General features: G+C 36.5%; 1 protein-coding gene across 1 annotated transcript in view; it reads left to right on the forward strand.

The window, feature by feature from the left end:
- Positions 1 to 12,260: 12,260 nt before the first annotated feature.
- The window catches only part of LOC112056564 (dopamine receptor 1), a 154,066-nt gene continuing 153,166 nt past the window's right edge, over positions 12,261 to 13,160 (forward strand). The window contains exon 1 of the mRNA XM_052889062.1: positions 12,261 to 12,413. The gene's annotated coding sequence lies outside the window, so the exon portion shown is untranslated. The remainder of the gene's footprint in view (positions 12,414 to 13,160) is intronic.

Genomic DNA, 13,160 nt, shown 5'->3' on the forward strand with positions numbered 1-13,160 from the left:
TCTTTCACCATTCGAAAGCTACATTATCCCCAAGTAACATAGGCTAAATTTTATTTTAGAAAAAAAAGGGTTCCGTAAGGTATTTGTGTTTTTAAGACACAAGGCGTAAAAATCAACCAGAAAAGTTACTTATTTTACGTACGCTGCCTAAACTAAAAAAGATGGAACTATAAAATGTTTTAATTAATTGTAGATCTTATAAATATCTTCAAAAAAGTCCGCGACACACTATACCTTTCTATGTCGAGTGAGGCAAAACAACCATTTTTTATTTAAAAATTTTAGACATTTTTTGGACTACATTTAAACGCATTTATTTTACTCATGCTATTAATTTTTATCAAAATAAATTATTTAGATTTATAGTTTATGTAGATAATATTTGGTCTTTGAATGGTTAAAATTGGACGTTTGGTTTTGAAGTTATGGCGAAATTAAAATATTACGATTTCTGCTGCAAGGCCCGCTGCGAAGTGGGCGTCACCAAGGCGAGGGTGCGTAAGGTATTTAACGTATCGTGGTACTTTCGAGCGACAAAGGGGGGTAGGGAGAAATAGGGTAGGAGTAGGCTAGGGGGAGGGTAGGGGTAGGATAGGGGCAATTGAAAGTTTTCATCAAGTTTCACGCGGACGAAGTCGCGGGCGTCCGCTAGTAAAGAATAATAAAATAACTACTCGGCGCTACGCCGTAGATCTGCTACAGATTGCGTAGCATGTGTTACGATTATAGAACTAAACAATGCGAGATAATCTATTTATGATTATGATTATTTTTTGTTTATTAAATGAAAAAATAAATCGTTTGTCAGATTTGAAAAAAAATAGATTGCATACAAAACGTCAGATGTATTAAAAATCACAGAATATAGAAAACGTAGAATTAGAAAAAAAAAATTATTAGGTAGTCTGTCCAAGTAAGTCTGCTTCCAACTAAGACTTCATCCTTATTATGATCTATACTATTATTATAAAACTGAAGAGTTTGTTTGTTTGTTTGATTGAACGCGCTAATCTCAAGAACTACCGGTCCGATTTGAAAGATTCTTTCAGTGTTAAATAGCCTATTTATCGATCGAAGGCTATATATTACCCGTGTTCCAACGGGAACGGTAACCGCGCGGGTGAAACCGCGGGGCGTCAGCTAGTATTATATAATATAATATCTCAGTCAAGACTATCTTGTACAAAACAAAAACAAATAAATTAAATTTGAATTTGATTTCACTGCAATTAAGTTTTTAGCGAAATATTCAGGTAAAGCGTGCGCAAACTACTCGAAACGTAAACGAACGAAAACTTGTCTCTTGACATAATTAAACCTACAGCAAAGAGTAGAGCACTCGGTGGCAAAGTAAATAGGCGTATGGAATTTCAATCTCGTTTGTGTTTGGCGTTCAACACCCCACTACGAGTTTACGTCGAAAACGTTTATAGTTTTCGAATCATGACATCACCAACATGGTTCCTGTTCCCGAAAGAACACGGAGTAAAAAAAACGTAGCTTTCTATCGGTGAAAGAATTTTCAAAATCGGTTCAGTAGATCCAGAGATTACCCCCTACAATCACACAAACTTTACCTCTTTATAATATTAGCATAGAAGTCCCTATTTCACTTGGTCATCGCACCACGCTTAAAGGGCTGGATCGATTTTGCTAAGGGTAGAGGTAGGGATAGTACAGGGGTAGAGTAGGGGTAGGGTATTGGTAAGGTAGGGAAGGTGTAGGGTAGGGTAGAGGTAGGTTAAAATAGGGAAGGGGTAGGGTAGGGGTAGGATAGGGGTAGGGTATGGGTAGGGTAGGGTTGTATAGGTTTAGGTTGGTAGTAGGGTAAGTTAGGGGTAGGGAAGAAGTGCGCATAAGGGAAAGCGAACCTTGACGGGGTCCGCAAAGCGTTAGCTTTTAGCGATCTCTGTGGGGTCCGCTATTGAATATAATGTTTTGAAATAGGGGTTAAATGTTGATATCGATTTTTACGCGGAGAAAGTCGTGGGCTAGTTTACAATATATACACAAACAATAAATGAATTTTGAATTCGAACAAAGTATTCGTAGTATGCGAACTCGCGCTAGGTGTTTAGTATCGAACAAATTGCCAATTGAGCGGCGTTAGGAGGAAATGAACATTTTAATGAAACGTGGAATGATTAATATGCCATCGCAACTGCAGCTTTACCGCTACACTTTAAGGTTGAATTTCGTACACATTTACATATGTTGGGTTTGCACCCAGTTGTGTTTGTGAATTGACGTCATGTTTGAAGAGATTTACATCGTTGGCTGCGTTACACCGTCCTACGGGTTATACGGATGGGGTTATTGATTGATTTTGGGAACCGAAAATTTGAGAAAATTCCCAAAATTCTCTCATATACAGTCCTATGTATAGGAAGGCATGGCTTTTTAATGGGCCGTTGAATTTTTTTTTGTGTTTGTTTTTGTTACTTGGTCTTCCAACACAGGCTTTTTCTATAACACAGGCTATACGTTTAGTTTGGGTTAATTAATGTTATTTTTATTTCTGCCATTCATTTATTACTTCTTTAATACAAAATAAACTACAAAATACTACTAAAAATTAATAAAAAAAATCAACCCTTTTTTGCGTTACGTTACGTTGCGTAAAAGTAAAACAGGGTAATCATCGGACATGAGGGTTCTGTTTAAGTTTGTATTACTAGTATAAGTCAATCTTGGCTACCCCCATAAACACAACGTTTGTCCGGATAAGTTGTTTAGTTACGAACATTAACTGCGTAACTTAGGATTACCTCTTCCAACTTTGCTGATGTCGATGACAAGCAATTAAGCGTCGAATACGCTTAGAAACTTATAATATCCTTGAAGACCACAGAAACTTATTATATTATCCCTAAGGACCACACTTAACGCGTTTGCTGCGGTACGAGGTCAATTGACCTCGTACTCCTAGTGACGAGGTCAAAAAACCTTGTACCGCACTAGAGGAAAGGACAGAAAAATCAGTGCCGTAGCAAACGTGTTAAACGAGAATAAATATTACGATTTAAAAAATAAACTAAAAACCGAGCAGGTGCGAGTCGAACTTGCGTATGGTTCTGTACCAGTATCTATAAATAAAAACGGCAAAAAAATCATAAGTTTTTTAAATAAAAACACGGATATGCACCTAAAAGTCTGTGACAAAGAGAATTTTTATTTTATTTAGTACTAGCGGACGCCCGCGACTTCGTCGGCGTGGATGTTAGTTTTTTACAAATCCCTCAGGAACCATGGATTTTTCCGGAATAAGCCTTTGTGTTAATTCAGACTATAATCTATCTCTACTTCAAATTTCAGGTGATTCGGTTTAGTAGCCGTGTCGTGAAAGAGTAACAAACATTCATACCATCAAAATCATCAGGTTTATCGCAAATCTCGGGAATCCATGGATTTTTCCGGGATAAAAAGTAGCGTATGTGTAAAACCAGATTAAAGTCTATGTCCATTCCAAATTTCAGCACAATCTCTTCAGTAGTAGCGGCGTTAAAGAGTAACAACCATCCAAACATACATCCATACAAACTTTCACGTTTATAAGTCAAAGTCAAAGTCAAAGTCAAAATTAATTTATTTCAAATAGGCATAGTTTACAAGCTCTTTTGAAACGTCAGGTATTAAACTTAAGATAATGGTGATAATAATCTTTCGAAAACTTAAAATTAAAGTTACGAGGGTTCCAAACGCGCCTTGGTCCGAGATGCCTCGTATAATATTAGTAGGATGTTTAGTATTTTTGTTTTCTCGTTTAGGAATTATTCAAATAGCAGTTTCGTGTAATGGAATGTAAATTAGGCAAATGTTTGCAAGAGAATTTAATTCTGGGTTCCTTAGAAAACAGAATGACTGTTTTTTTGCTAGTTTGTTGAAGTTATTACTAATTTTAATTCTCGACGCATAAAGAGGAGTGTTATTAGTTTGACGTGTCTGACTGTTTGTCTGTCAGTCTGTCTGTTCCATAGCTCCCAAACGGATGAAGATTTCAATTTGGTTTTATTTGTATAAAAGGTATTTTATTTGTATGTGCGAGTATTCTTATCTCTTGTTTGATGGATGAAAATCGGTGAGCCGTTTAATAGTTCTGGGGGTTGAAAGTGGGGAAGAATAACCGAATGTCTGCAAATATACTCGAGTCTCAAATTTAAGTGCACTGAAAGAGAATATTGATGACTTGATCAAGAGTAATCATTGATTTCATGACCTTAGGGGGTTTTTCACAATTTTATGTTTATGTGATCAGTTTGAAGGCAGTATCAAGTTTGTTTTTATTCTTTACAAGTTAGCCCTTGACTACAATCTTACCTGATGGTAAGTGATGATGCAATCTAAGATGGAAGCGGGCTAACTTGTTAGGAGGAGGATGAAAATCCACACCCCTTTCGGTTTTTACACGGCATCGTACCGGAACGGAATCGCTTGGCTGTACGTCTTTGCCGGTAGGGTGGTAATTAGCCACGGCCGAAGCCTCCTACAGCCAAACCTGGACAAATTAAGAAAATCTCAGTCTGCCCAGCCGGGGATCGAACACAGGACCCCCGTTTTGTAAATCTACTACCACTGCGCCACGGAGGCCGTCAAAAGTTTGTGCTGTGGTAATTAAAGTCGTCTCTGAAAAAACTGTCTGAAAATCCTTAATCTCTAGGATTTAACCGAATTAATACATCACTAACATGGTGCCGCCTTCAAACTGATCGCACTGAGCAAACTGAGAAGGTAGCACTTACGATGTTATTTTTCGCTTTTTAGTTTAGTAAAAACATTTTTATAATTTTGAAGTCGGTTGTATTTTTTTATTAAATTTTTTTAGGTATCTACTTAAAACCCATGTGAATTCGAGAGTTTAGCAATCATAAATATATATTTTTAACCTTACCTTTACCTACTGACGCTACTACTACTACGCTGACGGTTTCTACGCGACATCGTACCGGAACGCTATGCGCTTTTGCCTGTAGGGAGGTAACAAGCCACGGCCCATGAGTACCACCAGACCAGAAGATTGCATCATCACTTACCAACAGGTGAGATTGTAATAGGGCTAAAACAAAAAGAAAAAAATTACCTACTCTACAATAACAAAAGAGAATTACCTCTGCAGTGGCCCATTTTCTAATATTATAAAGCTGAAGAGTTTGTTTGTTTGATTGAACGCGCTAACCTCAGGAACTACTGGTCCGATTGGAAAAATTTTTTCAGTGTTAGATAGCCCATTTATCGAGGAAGGCTATATTTTATCCCCGTTTTCCTACGGGAACGGCACCACGCAAGTGAAACCGCGCGGCGGTTGATGATAATACCGCGGAAAGAGAGAAAATAAGATGAAATTATAAGAATACGGAACTCGAGGCAAAATTTATTAAGGCATTCAACTTGACTGTTTTTTTTTGTTATACCATTTTTTATTTTTCTTTATTTATATACTGTTGAGCCGCTTCATTTACGACATTTCGGAGAGAAGAACACCTGAGACCTGCTTTTACTTTGTGTATGATATGTTCGTATTCTAAACTAGCCAATGTCACACGATTTCACCCGCGTAGTACTCGTTCCCCTGTGTATACGGGGATAAAATATTAACGATACTCACAAATAATGTGGTGTGGCTTTCTATTGGTAGAAAAATTATTTTGAAAATTGGAAGAAAGAAAGAAGAAGAAAAAAAAAAAGTTTATTCACTTTTTAGTGTCACAAACAGTACATCCTATCTTAGATATTACATGACTGTCTGTGACACCAAACAGAAAGGGTTTATAGCTCAGCATTAGCCGTTCGTCGCAGGAAAGCAATGCGCAGCGCTGATTTTCAGCTGAGACTGAGCTGAGAAAATTGGTTCAGTCGATCTACAAATAAACTTTAATAGATTTGGATTTTATATGAACGATTTCTTATTCGAGAGTGTTTGATGAAATTTGATGTTAATAATTACGGGAGGTGGAAGTGGGGATGAGTTAAATATAGTAAGCAAATATGTCCAAGTAAGGCATTAAAGTGAGGCATCTAGCCGATGGATGTTGGGGTCCCAAGGTGGAATGGCGACCCCGCATTAGAAAGCGCAGTGTTGGTCGACCTCCACCAGGTGGACTGACGACATCAAGCGAGTCGCATATATGCCCTGGATGCAGATGGCTCAGGATCGTGATGTTTGGAAGTCCCTACAAAAGGCCTATGTCCTGCAGTGGACGTCCATCGGATGATATTCATAAATACACACATAAATTACAACACCATTTAAACTTAAAAATTAGTCTTTAATCTTGTTAAATTTATGACTGTGGTCAAGGGGTTTCATAATTCCAAATTTCAATTTGTTATCTTGAAAATATTATTTTAAAGTTTGAAAGCTGCATTGCGAGTATATTTTGTGAATTATTATTTTTCTACAACTTTTCAGAGCCATTTACGGAGTCTTTGTACGAAATATTATCTTTATTTTGTATTTTTTGTTCACGGAACGTGCCGTTAACAGTATTTTAATGGCCACTTAGCTGAAAATGTTGTTGTGAATAAATTTTCAGCGATTATTTCGTATTTTAACGGTTGGCCTAGCGACTGGCTTCTTCACTCTACATATTCTGGGAAACAGCTCTGAGCTTAAAATGCTGGTTCTCGAAGATTATTATTGTATTATAGGGTGGGTACTTGTTACTTATATCAAATTTAATATAAATAATATTAACTTCTTACAGTAAGTAAGTTTTATATAGCGATATTAATTAATAAAAGTTAAGAATTACATAAAAAACTTAATTTAAAAATTATGTCTTTAATTGAGTGTGGAATACAATAAATAACTCTAGAAATGCCTACGTTTACGTTATGTATATGACACCTTATTCTTTTTCATGCTCAAAAGTTTTTTGCATGGTACTGAATAAAATATATTAAGCGGTGCATGACTTGGTGTCTCTATTACAATGTACTCGACATTTTAATAGAGACACCAAGTCATGCGCCAATGATGTGAAAATAATTTCAAAAGCGATGACCCTGGGTCAGTATGACCCAAATTTCATTGATGGTTTTTCAGGAAATTAAGCAAGTCATGAAGTTTCAATATCCCCTAGAGCAAATATGTAACTGTTTCTTAATCTATTATTTTATTATCATTAGCTATTTAATATCTTTTATCGTGATCGTAGAAAAAGTATTATATGCCACTACACATAATTAGCCATTGTGGCACTCGTGTTGTCTATGGTGCAATTAGACTTCGCCTCATTGCTCATTATATGACAGTGGTATTAATAACTATTTTTCATTAACCCTGATTTTAAAATGGCATCCTTTAATTGTCGATGTCCAGTCGACTCGCACAAAACGTTTCACATCGACGTTTCTAATAAGAACAGCGAAGATGTGGAATGCCCTTCTGACTTCTGTGTTTCCTAACACTTATAATTTGTCCACCTTGAAAACAAGAGTTAATAGGCATTGTCTAGGCAAACGCGCTCCAACCTAGACCTCATCATTGCTTTCCACCAGGCATGATTGTAGTCAAGCGCAAGTCTATTATGAATAAAAAATCCATTGATTGTAAAAGTTCCATTGGAAAGCAAAGTTCCCCATCTTGAATGAAATAAACTAGAATTCAAGTTTGGTAGATTAAATTAACAGCTGTCCCCTAGTTCAGTTATTTAATTAAAGTAAGAAAATATTCCAACTGGAGTGGGAATTTTCTGATTATGAAACTTTATTCATTTCAAATTCAATGTACTCTGTTTGCGTAATTCATAGATTTACGAAAGCCTTGTTGGTAGCGCCATTTATAACCCCTGACGTAAAGAGAGGGGTTTATTATTAGTATGACGTCGATGTCTGTCTTTTTTTTTTTATTCTTTACAAGTTAGCCCTTGACTACAATCTCACCTGATGGTAAGTGATGATGCAGTCTAAGATAAAAGCGGGCTAACTTGTTAGGAGGAGCATGAAAATCCACACCCCTTTCGGTTTCTACACGACATCGTACCGGAACGCTAAATCGCTTGGCGGTACGTCTTTGTCGGTAGGGTGGTAACTAGCCACGGCTGAAGCCTCCCACCAGCCAGACCTGGAAAAATTAAGAAAATCTCAATCTTCCCCGCCGGGGATCGAACACAGGACCTCCGTCTTGTAAATCATACCACTGTAAATCATACCACAGCATACCACTGCGCCACGGAGGCCGTCGTCTGTGAGTATGTCTTTCTGTGAACTTTCTTTGAACGAAATGTACTAATATACAGGGTGATCCCTTATTTACCATAGCTCTGGGGTATTCTTTACCGAAAATTAATAAAAATTTTATAATAATGACGAAGCTAAACTTTAAAATTTTAAAATGCTAGGATTAGTAAATAATTACTACAATAAATCCCAAAACTACTTGGCTGACCATATTAGAGCCGCGAAAGAACTTCCAACTCAAAATTCAAAGGACAACTCAAAATGCATTTAAAAACACTCCAGGCCATTCTACAAACTATTAAGTAAGCTCAAAAATATTCATTAATTATCAACCCATATTCGTCTCACTGCTGAGCTCGAGTCCCCTCTAAGAATGAGAGGGGTTAGGCCAATAGTCCACCACGCTGGCCCAATGCGAATTGGCAGACTTCATACACGCAGAGAATTAAGAAAATTCTCTGGTGTGCAGGTTTCCTCACGATGTTTTCCTTCACCGTTTGAGACACGTGATATTGTTTTTTAAATGCTCACAACGTTGGAGGTGCATGCAACGGACCGGATTCGAACACACACCCTCCGGAATCGTAGGCAGAGGTCATATCCACTGGGCTATCACGGCTCTCAAATATATATTAATAGGAAATTAACGCACCGTTAACACGGACACACGTTAATTTCATACCGAAATTATAATTTAATATGTAAAATGCGAAATACCGCTTACGCGTTGAGTGCACTCCCCACAATTTGATTTGTGGGTACTTGCATAATTATTTATACAATGTTCTATGTTTAGTAGGTTGATGAAGTCAGATTTTGACTACCTCTCCGTTATTTTTAAGCTATTGCTTCTATCGCGGGCCTTGAGCGCGGGGACCGAATCCAGAAATTCCGTAACGAAAAAACCTCACGCTCTCCACTCCGACGGGCACGGAGGTGTGGTTTGAAGGCCATCGTCTAATGTCGTTTCCGTTCGGCAGTCTTCGACACGGCGTTGCGTGCGTGCGATTAGACGTATAATATAATATATAATATGGGACCACTATTGACGCGGTATTTTCTATGTATTTAGAGGATATTAATACGCAAACTTATGTTTCTTATTGCAGTTATCATAAACCTATAGTTTCAATGATAAATATTCCTGAATAACCAACAGCTACTGTAAAAAACCCACATGTATTGTAAAATAATAAAAATATTTTAAACAATATTAACTTTTTATTTATTTAATAAAAGAAAAATTTGTTTTCTTATCGGTCACCACGCTCAAAAAGTGTAACTTGAATTGATATCAAAGAAAAAGAAATACGCATGAATAAAATAAAAAAATAAATAATTATAATTGCATAAGTTGATATAACATCCTATGCAAGAGCTTTACCGCGGCAGTCACACGTCTTTTTTTTGATGTGTAACATCTATAGCCGCAAGTAAAACCGATTTCTGGCGTGGCGACGCGTCGCCACGCTGTATGATAGTATATACAGTCTATATGCGGTAGTGTGTACAGTGTGGCGACGCGTCGCCATGCGCAATCGACTGTGTGATACTCTCCCACTCGATCCGGTGTTAAGCCATCTCTCTCGCTACACTGAGCTCCTACCTATAGTGTATACTCCGTAGAAAATAATGTCGATGTTTCACATCTGCCAGGCGCCCCGTGACGGCTGACATTTTATTTATTCTCTGCAAGTTACCCCTTGATTACAATCTCACCTGATGGTAAGTGATGATGCAATCTAAGATGGAAGCGGGCTAACTTGTTAGGAGTAGGATAAAATTCTACACCCCGTTCGGTTTCTACACGACATCGTATCGGAACGCTAAATCGCTTGGCGGTACTTTGTCGGTAGTGTGGTAACTATATATAAAGGCCTTTAGATATAGTTTCCTTAATTTTAAAACTGTCAAAGCAAAATTGGCTAGTTTTTAAGTGAAATTTTCTATATGCTTGTGCGTTCTTTCATTATAGGAGGTCAATGATTGAGATAGAATAAAATAAGCTAACTTATCCTAATAACAATACAAATCATGCCCACGTGGAATAGTGGCAAAAATACTGGTTGCATTTCCGCGCTGGACATCCAGGCTGATCCTTTGCGCAAAAAAATGAGCCAGCCCTGTCACCAGTCGAGGCAACTAGCCGCGATGAAATTATTCGGAGAATTTTTTCGAATCCATTCCCAAGGGTCTCCACGGCAAAAGGAACAAATATGTAACTCTCTGTCAGAGAGGCATACTTTTGCCATAGCTTTTAATGCTACGGCCTCAATTTTATCGAGAATTAGATTGTCGAGGTTACTATACCATTGATGAATTCCTTAATGATAGACATGCTTGGAGGCCTTTGGATCAGCTTCCACCTTCACACAGGAAGTAAAACTATAAGAAATTGTAATGTTGTCATCAGTTGTAAATTATAATACTGTATGGTTTAAAGAGCAACTGTTGAGTTTCTTGCCGGTTTCTTCACAGCAGAACCAGCCTTTGGAACCGGTGGTAAAATCTTTACAAATATTCAACTGATGTATCAAAAGTGCTTGTAAACTGAGCCTACTTGAAATAAATGAATTTTGAATTTAGAATTTTTGAAATTAAGCAATAAGAAAATTAATTCAAACAAACACATATATACAAAATCATGTAAATTCCAGTGTCTTGTCGGTCTCGCCACAAATCAGCTAGCGGTTGCGTGTAATTAATGTTATTATAACATCATGTTCGTTAGCAATTCTACCCTCAAATTGATGTTAATTTGAAAATTTTACTGGCAACTGCTTGAACTCGTACTATGTTTACTGATTTTCATGACCGATTTGAAAAAGTTAGGTTTTGTATTTTATTCTATGCATGTATGTTATCGCCGTTTAGTGTTGGAAATAGTAGTCTGTGACGGTTATGACTTCAATTTTTTTTTTAAATAGACCTCCTGAAATTAGTGCGTTCAAGCAAACAAACTCTTTATATTAGTTTAGATAAGTTAGGTAGATTTTATTTTCAAACTACCAAGATAAGAAATACAGAGACAGTCATTAAAAACTTAAAACTAAGCTTTTATATTATTTATGAAAAAAAAAAAGAAAAAGAAAAGCGCACTGACCAAATAAAGGACTCCCACTCAGCGTAATGCTGCAGCTAGCCTTTTAAAATGGTAACATCACGGGCGCAAACAACAGTTATTAAAAATAAATAACAACAAAAAATTACTTAAAACAAAGAATAAACTACAAAAATTTAAAATATACCTAAATAAACAATGTCTGAAAATAATAAAACCATCATGGCACTCTAGACATCTGTCGAGCGTGTCATCGTCCTGGGGAGTCCTTCAGGCATATTGTGTCCGGGTGTTCTCACCTTGCTAACGGCGAATACTTGCATAGACATAATCAAGTAGCCAAGGTAATCCAACAACAGCTTGCTCTTCAGTATGGCCTTATCGATTCTGAGATGCCTTACTATATGTACGACCAAGCGTCAGTTCTTGAAAATAAAATCAAATTCTTGAGACGGCGCGTATTGTGAGGAGGTTCCTCACTCTGGAGCCCTGACCACCGGTTGCTTGGGCACTCAAATGTCCCGCAGCGGGAGGGTTAAATTTTTTTTTATGAATTTTTAATAGTGTTTTGTGTATTTTGTATATTATAACATTGTTAAAAATTAAAAAGAGGAGAAATAAATAAATGAGAGGTTAAAAATAAAATCATTACAAGCCTGAGAAAAACTAAAAAAAAAACCTAGCTCTATTAAACGCTGGAACTATAAGATTTCAAACTCTAAACATGATGCACAGTATAACCAAGCCAGTAAACCAACGGTACGGAGTTTTCATATTACAGTACTCACAACGCTACGCGGCTACGGCAGTAGACAGATAGGCGCCGAGCAAAACGGCCACCGGTTGAGCTCCGGGAAGTTCAAGTTCGATATAACTCCAGGCAGAATAACATTCAACCTTTGCCTCAAAAAAATAAAAAAAAATAGAAAAGCTGTCATTAAGCATCTAAGAATTTTTAAATATTTTATTATTCTGTTTTCATTTAGATTTCTATTTTCGAATTTTCGGATATAGAATAAAAATTAACTATTTTTTTTAAATAGAATTTGAATATTGTTTATCTGTGAGTGGTATTGTGATAGTGTGTGTAATCTGTGTTTACATAAGTTTTGTGACCAATAAAGTTTATATATAAAGTTTACTGTTCTTCTATCCGGCGGCAAAGTTTTTCAAGGTAAGTGGATAGATTAAATTATTTTCTATATTAGTATAATAAAAAGTAAAATTATGTAGATTGTAAACTTAAATTTATAGGATAGTAGTCGGGTAAAAAGGATATATTGTATTATGTTTTATGCCTGTATTTTTATTGTGCATTAAATTAATAATTAAGATTGTTTTAACTTTCTAAGTATAAACTATAAATATACAGGGTATCCCGTAAATATAACGACATACTTTAAAAGGTGGTAACTGACACCAAGGCCTAATAAAATAACGCAATATATGTTAGCCGAAATCTTACGCTTTTTAAGTTGTGTTGATTTTTGTACAAATTACAAAAATCCCTACCTTCAGTGCAGTTTATTCATACCATGTGCTGAAAAATTACTTAAGCGTTGATTTTACGCGTTCTTTTTTGCAAACATTCATACAAATATTAGTAGGATCTGTAAAAAGAGGTCAATTCTGTACACGAAATATATTTCCATAATAACTATCAGGGGGTGATTAGTGATCGATCGACACTGATTCCAAAAATGCAATCAGTAATTTTTTTTTCTGTCTGTCTGTATGTTCGCTATAGAAACAAAAACTACTCCACGGATTTTAACGAAACTTGGTACAATTATTCTTCATACTCCTGGGCAGGTTATAGTCTACTTTTCATCACGCTACGATTATTAAGAGCAGAGCAGTGAAGGGAAATGTCGGGAAAGCGGGATAGGTTACTCCATTTTTAAAGCGATACTACTGTATC

This window comes from Bicyclus anynana, chromosome 24 (assembly GCF_947172395.1).
Source record: "Bicyclus anynana chromosome 24, ilBicAnyn1.1, whole genome shotgun sequence".
Lineage (NCBI taxonomy): Eukaryota > Metazoa > Arthropoda > Insecta > Lepidoptera > Nymphalidae > Bicyclus > Bicyclus anynana.